This window comes from Colius striatus, chromosome 8 (assembly GCF_028858725.1).
Source record: "Colius striatus isolate bColStr4 chromosome 8, bColStr4.1.hap1, whole genome shotgun sequence".
Taxonomy (NCBI): domain Eukaryota; kingdom Metazoa; phylum Chordata; class Aves; order Coliiformes; family Coliidae; genus Colius; species Colius striatus.
Window position 1 is genome coordinate 172,213 of NC_084766.1, and position 12,542 is coordinate 184,754.

Below are 12,542 nucleotides of genomic sequence, written 5' to 3' on the forward strand. Positions count from 1 at the left end.
CAATTAAACAAACCCTCCAATTATGAGCCAAATTCTGTAACTTTCAGATATATACCAGCATTAAATTCACAGTAGTAGTCTAGTCATCAGGCACACATTCTTTATGTGTAAATCTCTGCACACTGTAAAATCAATCAAGTCTTCCAATTATCAGTCAAATGTTTTCTGTTTTAGAAAGCTACCTGTCATAAATTCAGAAGAATACTCCAATTCTCTGGAAAGAATTCTGTATCTCTTACACTGTGTGGACAAAATAGATTCCACCAAGCCCTCCAATTATCAGCCAAATTCTGTAACTTTCAGATATATACCTGCATTAAATTCAAAGGAGTAATCTAGTTATCAGGCACTGATTCTGTATGTTTTATTGTGTACACACAGTAAATTCAAACATGGCCTCGAATTATCAGTCAAATCCTTTTAGTTTCAGAAAGTTACCTGTAATACATTCAGAAGAATATTCCAGGTCTTAGATGAGAATTATGTATTTTTACACTGTGTGCACAAATTACATTCATCCAAGCCCTCCAACTATCAGTCAAATCCTTTCAGTTTCAGAAAGCTACCTGCAATAAATTAAGAAGAATACTCCAATTCTTAGACGAGAATTCTGTATTTTTGTACTGTGTGCACAAAGTATATTTCACCAAGACCTCCAATTATGTTGGAGCCGTGCAGGTAATATTCACTCGAAGATGTAGAGAGTCTAAGTAATGCACGTGCAGAGACGTACAGGGGCAACGTAGTACAACCACCAGATTTGACATTAAGCCACCCTTCCTTTGCTAGCTACCTCCTTATATACTGCTTGGGTCCATGTCATCACCCAGGGCCCAATTGATTAACTTCCAGCACCTTTTTCTGAAGTAGCATGCCAGCTGCATTGACTTATCCCTTATATCCTTATTCAAACTGGCTGCTCCGAGCTACATCTCGGCCTGCAAATTATCAGCCAAAATCAGTAATTTTCAGATATATGTCAGAATTAAATTCACAATGGCAGTCTACTTATCAGGCACAAATTCTGTATGTCTAAGTCTGTGCACACTGTAAAATCAATCAAGTCTTCCAATTATCAGTCAAATCCCTTCAGTTTCAGAAACCTACCTGTAATAAATTCAGAAGAATACTCCAATTCTCTGGAAAGAATTCTATATCTTTATACTGTGTGCACAAATTAAATTTAAACAAGACCTCCAATTATCAGCCAAATTCTGTAGCTTTCAGATATATACCAGCATTAAATTCAGAGGAGTAGTCTAGTTATGAGGCACTAATTCTGAATGTCTAAGTCTGTGCACACTGTAAAATCAATCAAGTCTTCCAATTATCACTCAAATCCTTTCAGTTTCAGAAAGCTACCTGTAATAAATTCAGAAGAATACTCCAATTCTCTGCAAAGAATTCTATATCTTTATACTGTGTGCACAAAGTACATTTAAACAAGACCTCCAATTATCAGTGAAATTCTGTAAATTTCAGATATATACCAGCATTAAATTCACAGTAGTAGTCTAGTTACAAGATGCAATTTCTGTATGTCTAAATCTGTGCACAATATAAAATCAGTCAAATCTTCCAATTATCAGTCGAATCCTTTCAGTTTCAGAAAGCTACCTGTAATAAATTCAGAAGAATACTCCAATACTCAGACAAAAAGTCTGAATCTTTCTACCGTGTGCACAAATTTCATTACACCAAGCTCTCCAATTATCAGCTAAATTCTGTAACTTTCAGATATATGCCAGCATTCAATTCACAGGAGCAGTCTAGTTGTCAGGCACTAATATGCTATGACTAAGTCTGTATATACTGTAAAATCAATCAAGTCTTCTAATTATCAGTGAAATCATTTATTTTAAGAAAGCTACCTGTAATAAATTCAAAAGAATTCTCCAATTCTCTTTAAAAAATTCTATATCTTTATACTGTGTGCAAACATTAAATTTAAACACATTCCAATTATCAGCCAAATTCTGTAACTTTCAGATATATACCAGCATTACATTCACAAGAGTACTCTAGTTACCAGATACAATTTCTGTATGTCTAAGTCTGTGCACACTGTAAAAACAATCAAATCTTCCAATTATCAGTCGAATCCTTTCCGTTTAGAAAGCTACCTGTAATAAATTCAGAAGAATACTCCAATTCTCTGCAAAGAATTCTATATCTTTATACTGTGTGCACAAAGTACATTTAAACAAGACCTCCAATTATCAGTGAAATTCTGTAAATTTCAGATATTTACCAGCATTAAATTCACAGTAGTAGTCTAGTTACAAGATGCAATTTCTGTATGTCTAAATCTGTGCACAATATAAAATCAGTCAAATCTTCCAATTATCAGTCGAATCCTTTCAGTTTCAGAAAGCTACCTGCAATAAATTAAGAAGAATACTCCAATTCTTAGACGAGAATTCTGTATTTTTGTACTGTGTGCACAAAGTATATTTCACCAAGACCTCCAATTATGTTGGAGCCGTGCAGGTAATATTCACTCGAAGATGTAGAGCGTCTAAGTAATGCACGTGCAGAGACGTACAGGGGCAACGTAGTACAACCACCAGATTTGACATTAAGCCACCCTTCCTTTGCTAGCTACCTCCTTATATACTGCTTGGGTCCATGTCATCACCCAGGGCCCAATTGATTAACTTCCAGCACCTTTTTCTGAAGTAGCATGCCAGCTGCATTGACTTATCCCTTATATCCTTATTCAAACTGGCTGCTCCGAGCTACATCTCGGCCTGCAAATTATCAGCCAAAATCAGTAATTTTCAGATATATGTCAGAATTAAATTCACAATGGCAGTCTACTTATCAGGCACAAATTCTGTATGTCTAAGTCTGTGCACACTGTAAAATCAATCAAGTCTTCCAATTATCAGTCAAATCCTTTCAGTTTCAGAAACCTACCTTTATATAAATTCAAAAGAATACTCCAATTCTCTGGAAAGAATTCTATATCTTTATACTGTGTGCACAAATTAAATTTAAACAAGCCCTCCAATTATCAGCCAAATTCTGTAACTTTCAGATATATACCAGCATTAAATTCAGAGAAGTAGTCTAGTTATCAGGCACTAATTTGTTATGTCTAAGTCTGTGTACACTGTAAAATCAATCAAGTCTTCCAATTATCAGTCAAATCCTTGCAGATTCAGAAAGCTACTTCTAATAAATTCAGAGGAATACACCAATTCTCAAACAACATTTCTGTATCTTTATACTGTGTGCACAAAGTACATTCCACCAATCCCTCCAATTATCAGCCAAATTCTGTAACTTTCAGATATATACCAGCATGAAATTCAGAGGAATAATCTAGTTATCAGGCACCAATTCTGTATGTCTAAGTCTGTGAACACTGTAAAATCAATCAAGTCTTCCAATTATCAGTCAAATCCTTTCACTTTCAGAAAGCTACCTCTAATAAATTCAGAATACACATATTCTCAGACAAGAAGTCTAAGTCATTATACTGTGTGCACAAAGTACATTAAACCAAGCCCTCCAATTATCAGCCAAATTCTGTAACTTTCAGATATATACTAGCATTCAATTCAGAGGAGTAGTCTAGTTATCAGGCACTGATTCTGTATGTCTAAGTCTGTGCACACTGTAAAATAAATCAGTTCTTCTAATTATCAGTCAAAACCTTTCAGTTTAAAAAGCTACCTGTAAAAAATTCAGAAGAATACTCCAATTCTCTGGAAAGAATTCTGTATCTTTACAATGTGTGCACAAAGTATATTTAAACAAACCCTCTAATTATCAGCCAAATTCTGTAATTATCAGATATATACAAGCATTAAATTAACAGGAGTAGTCTAGTTATCAGATGCAATTTCTGTATGTCTAAATCTGTGCACAATATAAAATCAGTCAAATCTTCCAATTATCAGTCGAATCCTTTCAGTTTCATAAAGCTACCTGTAATAAACTCAGAAGAATACTCCAATTCTCTGGAAAGAATTCTGTACCTTTACACTGTGTGCACAAAGTACAGTTAAACAAGCCCTCCAATTATCACCCAAATTCTTTAACTTTAAGATTAATACCAGCATTAAATTCAGAGGAATAGTCTAGTTATCAGTCACTAATTCTGTATGTCTATGTCTGCACACAATGTAAATTCAATCAAGTCTTCCAATTATCAGTCAAATCCTTTCAGATTAAAAAGCTACCTGTTATAAATTCAAAAGAATACTCCAATTCTCTGGAAAGAATTCTATGTCTTTATACTGTGTGCACAAATATATTCCACCAATCCCTCCAATTATCAGCCAAATTCTGTAACTTTCAGATATATACCAGCATTAAATTCAGAAGAGTAGTCTAGTTACCACGCACAAATTCTGTATGTTTACATCTGTGTACACTGTGAAATCAATCAAGTCTTCCAATTTTCAGTCAAATCCTTTCAGTTTCAGAAATCTACCTTTAAAAAATTCAAAAGAATACTCCAATTCTCTGGAAAGAATTCTGTATCTTTACACTGTGTGCACAAATTAATTTTAAACAAGCCCTCCAATTATCAGCCAAATTCTGTAACTTTCAGACGTATACCAGCATTAAATTCAGAGAAGTAGTCTAGTTATCAGGCACTAATTTGGTATGTCTAAGTCTGTGTACACTGTAAAATCAATCAAGTCTTCCAATTATCAGTCAAATCCTTTCAGATTCAGAAAACTACCTGTAATAAATTCAGAACAATACACCAATTCTCAAACAACAAGTCTGTATCTTTATACTGTGTGCACAAAGTACATTCAACCAAGCCCTCCAATTATCAGCCAAATTCTGTAATTTTCAGATATATACCAGCATTAAATGCCGAGGAGTAGTCTAGTTATGAGGCACTAATTCTGTATGTCTAAGTCTGTGCACAATTTAAAATCAATCAAGTCTTCTAATTATCAGTCAAATCCTTTCCGTTTAAAAAGATACGTGTAATAAATTCAGAAGAATACTCCAGTTCTCTGGAAAGAATTCTGTATCTTTATACTGTGTACACAAATTAAAACAAGCCCTCCAATTATCAGCCAAATTCTGTAACTTTCAGATGTATACCAGCATTAAATTCAGAGTAGTCTAGTTATGAGGCACTAATTCTGTATGTCTAAGTCTGTGCACAATTTAAAATCAATCAAGTCTTCTAATTATCAGTCAAATCCTTTCAGTTTAAAAAGCTACCTGTAATAAATTCAGAAGAATACTCCAATTCTCTGGAAAGTATTCTGCATCTTTATACTGTGTGCAAAAAGTACACTCCACCAAGCCCTACAATTATCAGCCAAACTCTGTCACTTTCAGATATATTCCAGCATTAAATTCAGAGGAGTAATCTAGTTACCAGGGACTAATTCTGTATATCTAAGTCTGTGCACACTGTAAAATCAATCAAGTCTCCCAATTTACAGTCAAATCCTTTCAGATTCAGAAACCTACCTATAATAAATTGAGAAGAATACACCAATTCTCAAACAAGAAGTCTGTATCTTTTTACTGTGTGCACAAATTAAATTTAAACAAGCCCTCCAATTATCAGCCAAATTCTGTAACTTTCAGATATATACCAGCATTAAATTCAGAGAAGTAGTCTAGTTATCAGGCACTAATTTGTTATGTCTCAGTCTGTGCACACTGTAAAATCAATCAAGTCTTCCAAATATCAGTCAAATCCTTTCAGATTCAGAAAGCTATCTCTAATAGATTCAGAAGAATACACCAATTCTCAAACAACAAGTCTGTATCTTTATACTTTGTGCACAAAGTACATTCAACAAAGCCCTCCAATTATCAGCCAAATTCTGTAACTTTCAGATATATACCAGCATTAAATTCACAGGAGTAGTCTAGTTATCAGGCACAAATTCCGTATGTCTATGTCTATGCAGAATGTAAAATCAATCAAGTCTTCCAATTATCACTCAAATCCTTTCAGATTCAGAAAGCTACCTTTAATAAATTCAGAAGAATACTGCAATTCTTAGACAACAATACTATATCTTTATACTGTGTGCACAAAGTACATTCAACCAAGCCCTCCAATTATCAGCCAAAGTCTGTAATTGTCAGATATATACAAGCATTAAATTCACAGGAGTAGTCTAGTTACCAGGCACAAATTCTGTAAGTGTAAATCGCTGCAAACTGTAAAATTAATCAAGTCTTCCAATTATCAGTCAAATAATATCACTTTAAGAAAGCTATCTGTAATAAATTCAGAAGAATACTCCAATTCTCTGGAAAGAATTCTACATCTTTATACTGTGTGCATAAAGTACACTCCACCAAGCCCTACAATTATCAGCCAAAATTCTTTAACTTTCCGATATATACCAGCATTAAATTCAGAAGAGTAGTCTAGCTACCAGGCAGAAATTCTGTATGTTTACATCTGTGTACAATGTAAAATCAATCAAGTCTTCTAATTATCAGTCAAATCCTTTCAGATTAAAAAGCTACCTGTAATAAATTCAGAAGAATACTCCAATTCTCTGGAAAGAATTCTGTATCTTTACACTGTGTGCACAAAGTATATTTAAACAAGCCCTCCAATTATCAGCCAAATTCTGTAATTTTCAGATATATACAAGCATTAAATTCACAGGAGTAGTCTAGTTACCAGATGCAATTTCTGTATGTCTAAATCTGTGCACAATATAAAATCAGTCAAATCTTCCAATTATCAGTCGAATCCTTTCAGTTTCAGAAAGCTACCTGTAATAAATTCAGAAGAATACTCCAATACTCAGACAAAAAGTCTGAATCTTTCTACCGTGTGCACAAATTTCATTACACCAAGCTCTCCAATTATCACCTAAATTGTGTAACTTCAAGATATATGCCAGCATTACATTCACAGGAGTAGTCTAGTTATCATGCACTAATTTGCTACGACTAAGTGTGTATATACTGTAAAATCAATTAAGTCTTGTAATTATCAGTGAAATCATTTACTTTCAGAAAGCTACCTGTAATAAATTCAAAAGAATTCTCCAATTATCTTGAAAAAATTCTATATCTTTATACTGTGCGCAAAAATTAATTTTAAACACACTCCAATTATCAGCCAAATTCTGTAACTTTCAGATATATACCAGCATTAAATTCACAAGGGTACTCTAGTTACCAGATACAATTTCTGTATGTCTAAATCTGTGCACACTGTAAAATCAATCAAATCTTCCAATTATCAGTCGAATCCTTTCAGTTTCAGAAAGCTACCTGTAATAAATTCAGAAGAATACTCCAATTCTCTGGAAAGAATTCTATATCTTTATACTGTGTGCACAAAGTACATTCAACCAATCCCTTCAATTATCAGCCAAATTATGTAACTTTGAGATATATTTCAGCATTAAATTGAGAGGAGTAGTCTAGTTATCAGGCACAAATTCTCTATGTCGACATCTGTGTACACTGTGAAATCAATCAAGTCTTCCAATTTTCAGTTACTTCCTTTCAGTTTCAGAAAACTACCTGTAATAAATTCAAAAGAATACTCCAATTCTCTGGAAAGAATTCTATATATTTATACTGTGTGCACAAATATATTCCACCAATCCCTCCAATTATCAGCCAAATTCTGTAATTTTCAAAAAGACCAGCATTAAATTCAGAGGAGTAGTCTAGTTACCAGGGACTAATTCTGTACCTCTAAGTCTGTGCACACTGTAAAACCAATCAAGTCTTCCAATTATCACTCAAATCCTTTCAGATTCAGAAAGCTACCTGTAATAAGTTCAGTAGAATAGTGCAATTCTCAGACGAGAATACTATATCTTTATACTGTGTGCACAAAGTACATTCAACCAAGCCCTCTAATTATCAGCCAAATTCTGTAATTGTCAGATATATACAAGCATTGAATTCAGAGGAGTAGTCTAGTTACCAGAAACAAATTCTGTGTAAGTCTGTGCACACTGTAAAATCAATCAAGTCTTCCAATTATCAGTCAAATCCTTTCAGTTTCAGAAACCTACCTTTATATAAATTCAAAAGAATACTCCAATTCTCTGGAAAGAATTCTATATCTTTATACTGTGTGCACAAATTAAATTTAAACAAGCCCTCCAATTATCAGCCAAATTCTGTAACTTTCAGATGTATACCAGCATTAAATTCAGAGAAGTAGTCTAGTTATCAGGCACTAATTTGGTATGTCTAAGTCTGTGTACACTGTAAAATCAATCAAGTCTTCCAATTATCAGTCAAATCCTTGCAGATTCAGAAAGCTACTTCTAATAAATTCAGAGGAATACACCAATTCTCAAACAACATTTCTGTATCTTTATACTGTGTGCACAAAGTACATTCCACCAATCCCTCCAATTATCAGCCAAATTCTGTAACTTTCAGATATATACCAGCATGAAATTCAGAGGAATAATCTAGTTATCAGGCACCAATTCTGTATGTCTAAGTCTGTGAACACTGTAAAATCAATCAAGTCTTCCAATTATCAGTCAAATCCTTTCACTTTCAGAAAGCTACCTCTAATAAATTCAGAATACACATATTCTCAGACAAGAAGTCTAAGTCATTATACTGTGTGCACAAAGTACGTTAAACCAAGCCCTCCAATTATCAGCCAAATTCTGTAACTTTCAGATATATACTAGCATTCAATTCAGAGGAGTAGTCTAGTTATCAGGCACTGATTCTGTATGTCTAAGTCTGTGCACACTGTAAAATAAATCAGTTCTTCTAATTATCAGTCAAAACCTTTCAGTTTAAAAAGCTACCTGTAAAAAATTCAGAAGAATACTCCAATTCTCTGGAAAGAATTCTGTATCTTTACAATGTGTGCACAAAGTATATTTAAACAAACCCTCTAATTATCAGCCAAATTCTGTAATTATCAGATATATACAAGCATTAAATTAACAGGAGTAGTCTAGTTATCAGATGCAATTTCTGTATGTCTAAATCTGTGCACAATATAAAATCAGTCAAATCTTCCAATTATCAGTCGAATCCTTTCAGTTTCATAAAGCTACCTGTAATAAACTCAGAAGAATACTCCAATTCTCTGGAAAGAATTCTGTACCTTTACACTGTGTGCACAAAGTACAGTTAAACAAGCCCTCCAATTATCACCCAAATTCTTTAACTTTAAGATTAATACCAGCATTAAATTCAGAGGAATAGTCTAGTTATCAGTCACTAATTCTGTATGTCTATGTCTGCACACAATGTAAAATCAATCAAGTCTTCCAATTATCAGTCAAATCCTTTCAGATTAAAAAGCTACCTGTTATAAATTCAAAAGAATACTCCAATTCTCTGGAAAGAATTCTATGTCTTTATACTGTGTGCACAAATATATTCCACCAATCCCTCCAATTATCAGCCAAATTCTGTAACTTTCAGATATATACCAGCATTAAATTCAGAAGAGTAGTCTAGTTACCAGGCACAAATTCTGTATGTTTACATCTGTGTACACTGTGAAATCAATCAAGTCTTCCAATTTTCAGTCAAATCCTTTCAGTTTCAGAAATCTACCTTTAAAAAATTCAAAAGAATACTCCAATTCTCTGGAAAGAATTCTGTATCTTTACACTGTGTGCACAAATTAATTTTAAACAAGCCCTCCAATTATCAGCCAAATTCTGTAACTTTCAGATGTATACCAGCATTAAATTCAGAGAAGTAGTCTAGTTATCAGGCACTAATTTGGTATGTCTAAGTCTGTGTACACTGTAAAATCAATCAAGTCTTCCAATTATCAGTCAAATCCTTTCAGATTCAGAAAACTACCTGTAATAAATTCAGAACAATACACCAATTCTCAAACAACAAGTCTGTATCTTTATACTGTGTGCACAAAGTACATTCAACCAAGCCCTCCAATTATCAGCCAAATTCTGTAATTTTCAGATATATACCAGCATTAAATGCCGAGGAGTAGTCTAGTTATGAGGCACTAATTCTGTATGTCTAAGTCTGTGCACAATTTAAAATCAATCAAGTCTTCTAATTATCAGTCAAATCCTTTCCGTTTAAAAAGCTACGTGTAATAAATTCAGAAGAATACTCCAGTTCTCTGGAAAGAATTCTGTATCTTTATACTGTGTACACAAATTAAAACAAGCCCTCCAATTATCAGCCAAATTCTGTAACTTTCAGATGTATACCAGCATTAAATTCAGAGTAGTCTAGTTATGAGGCACTAATTCTGTATGTCTAAGTCTGTGCACAATTTAAAATCAATCAAGTCTTCTAATTATCAGTCAAATCCTTTCAGTTTAAAAAGCTACCTGTAATAAATTCAGAAGAATACTCCAATTCTCTGGAAAGTATTCTGCATCTTTATACTGTGTGCAAAAAGTACACTCCACCAAGCCCTACAATTATCAGCCAAACTCTGTCACTTTCAGATATATTCCAGCATTAAATTCAGAGGAGTAATCTAGTTACCAGGGACTAATTCTGTATATCTAAGTCTGTGCACACTGTAAAATCAATCAAGTCTCCCAATTTACAGTCAAATCCTTTCAGATTCAGAAACCTACCTATAATAAATTGAGAAGAATACACCAATTCTCAAACAAGAAGTCTGTATCTTTTTACTGTGTGCACAAATTAAATTTAAACAAGCCCTCCAATTATCAGCCAAATTCTGTAACTTTCAGATATATACCAGCATTAAATTCAGAGAAGTAGTCTAGTTATCAGGCACTAATTTGTTATGTCTAAGTCTGTGCACACTGTAAAATCAATCAAGTCTTCCAAATATCAGTCAAATCCTTTCAGATTCAGAAAGCTATCTCTAATAGATTCAGAAGAATACACCAATTCTCAAACAACAAGTCTGTATCTTTATACTTTGTGCACAAAGTACATTCAACAAAGCCCTCCAATTATCAGCCAAATTCTGTAACTTTCAGATATATACCAGCATTAAATTCACAGGAGTAGTCTAGTTATCAGGCACAAATTCCGTATGTCTATGTCTATGCAGAATGTAAAATCAATCAAGTCTTCCAATTATCACTCAAATCCTTTCAGATTCAGAAAGCTACCTTTAATAAATTCAGAAGAATACTGCAATTCTCAGACAACAATACTATATCTTTATACTGTGTGCACAAAGTACATTCAACCAAGCCCTCCAATTATCAGCCAAATTCTGTAACTTTCAGATATATACAAGCATTAAATTCAGAGGAGTAGTCTAGTTACCAGGCACAAATTCTGTAAGTGTAAATCGGTGCAAACTGTAAAATTAATCAAGTCTTCCAATTATCAGTCAAATAATATCACTTTAAGAAAGCTATCTGTAATAAATTCAGAAGAATACTCCAATTCTCTGGAAAGAATTCTACATCTTTATACTGTGTGCATAAAGTACACTCCACCAAGCCCTACAATTATCAGCCAAAATTCTTTAACTTTCCGATATATACCAGCATTAAATTCAGAAGAGTAGTCTAGCTACCAGGCAGAAATTCTGTATGTTTACATCTGTGTACAATGTAAAATCAATCAAGTCTTCTAATTATCAGTCAAATCCTTTCAGATTAAAAAGCTACCTGTAATAAATTCAGAAGAATACTCCAATTCTCTGGAAAGAATTCTGTATCTTTACACTGTGTGCACAAAGTATATTTAAACAAGCCCTCCAATTATCAGCCAAATTCTGTAATTTTCAGATATATACAAGCATTAAATTCACAGGAGTAGTCTAGTTACCAGATGCAATTTCTGTATGTCTAAATCTGTGCACAATATAAAATCAGTCAAATCTTCCAATTATCAGTCGAATCCTTTCAGTTTCAGAAAGTTACCTGTAATAAATTCAGAAGAATACTCCAATACTCAGACAAAAAGTCTGAATCTTTCTACCGTGTGCACAAATTTCATTACACCAAGCTCTCCAATTATCACCTAAATTGTGTAACTTCAAGATATATGCCAGCATTACATTCACAGGAGTAGTCTAGTTATCATGCACTAATTTGCTACGACTAAGTGTGTATATACTGTAAAATCAATTAAGTCTTGTAATTATCAGTGAAATCATTTACTTTCAGAAAGCTACCTGTAATAAATTCAAAAGAATTCTCCAATTATCTTGAAAAAATTCTATATCTTTATACTGTGCGCAAAAATTAATTTTAAACACACTCCAATTATCAGCCAAATTCTGTAACTTTCAGATATATACCAGCATTAAATTCACAAGGGTACTCTAGTTACCAGATACAATTTCTGTATGTCTAAATCTGTGCACACTGTAAAATCAATCAAATCTTCCAATTATCAGTCGAATCCTTTCAGTTTCAGAAAGCTACCTGTAATAAATTCAGAAGAATACTCCAATTCTCTGGAAAGAATTCTATATCTTTATACTGTGTGCACAAAGTACATTCAACCAATCCCTTCAATTATCAGCCAAATTATGTAACTTTGAGATATATTTCAGCATTAAATTGAGAGGAGTAGTCTAGTTATCAGGCACAAATTCTCTATGTCGACATCTGTGTACACTGTGAAATCAATCAAGTCTTCCAATTTTCAGTTAC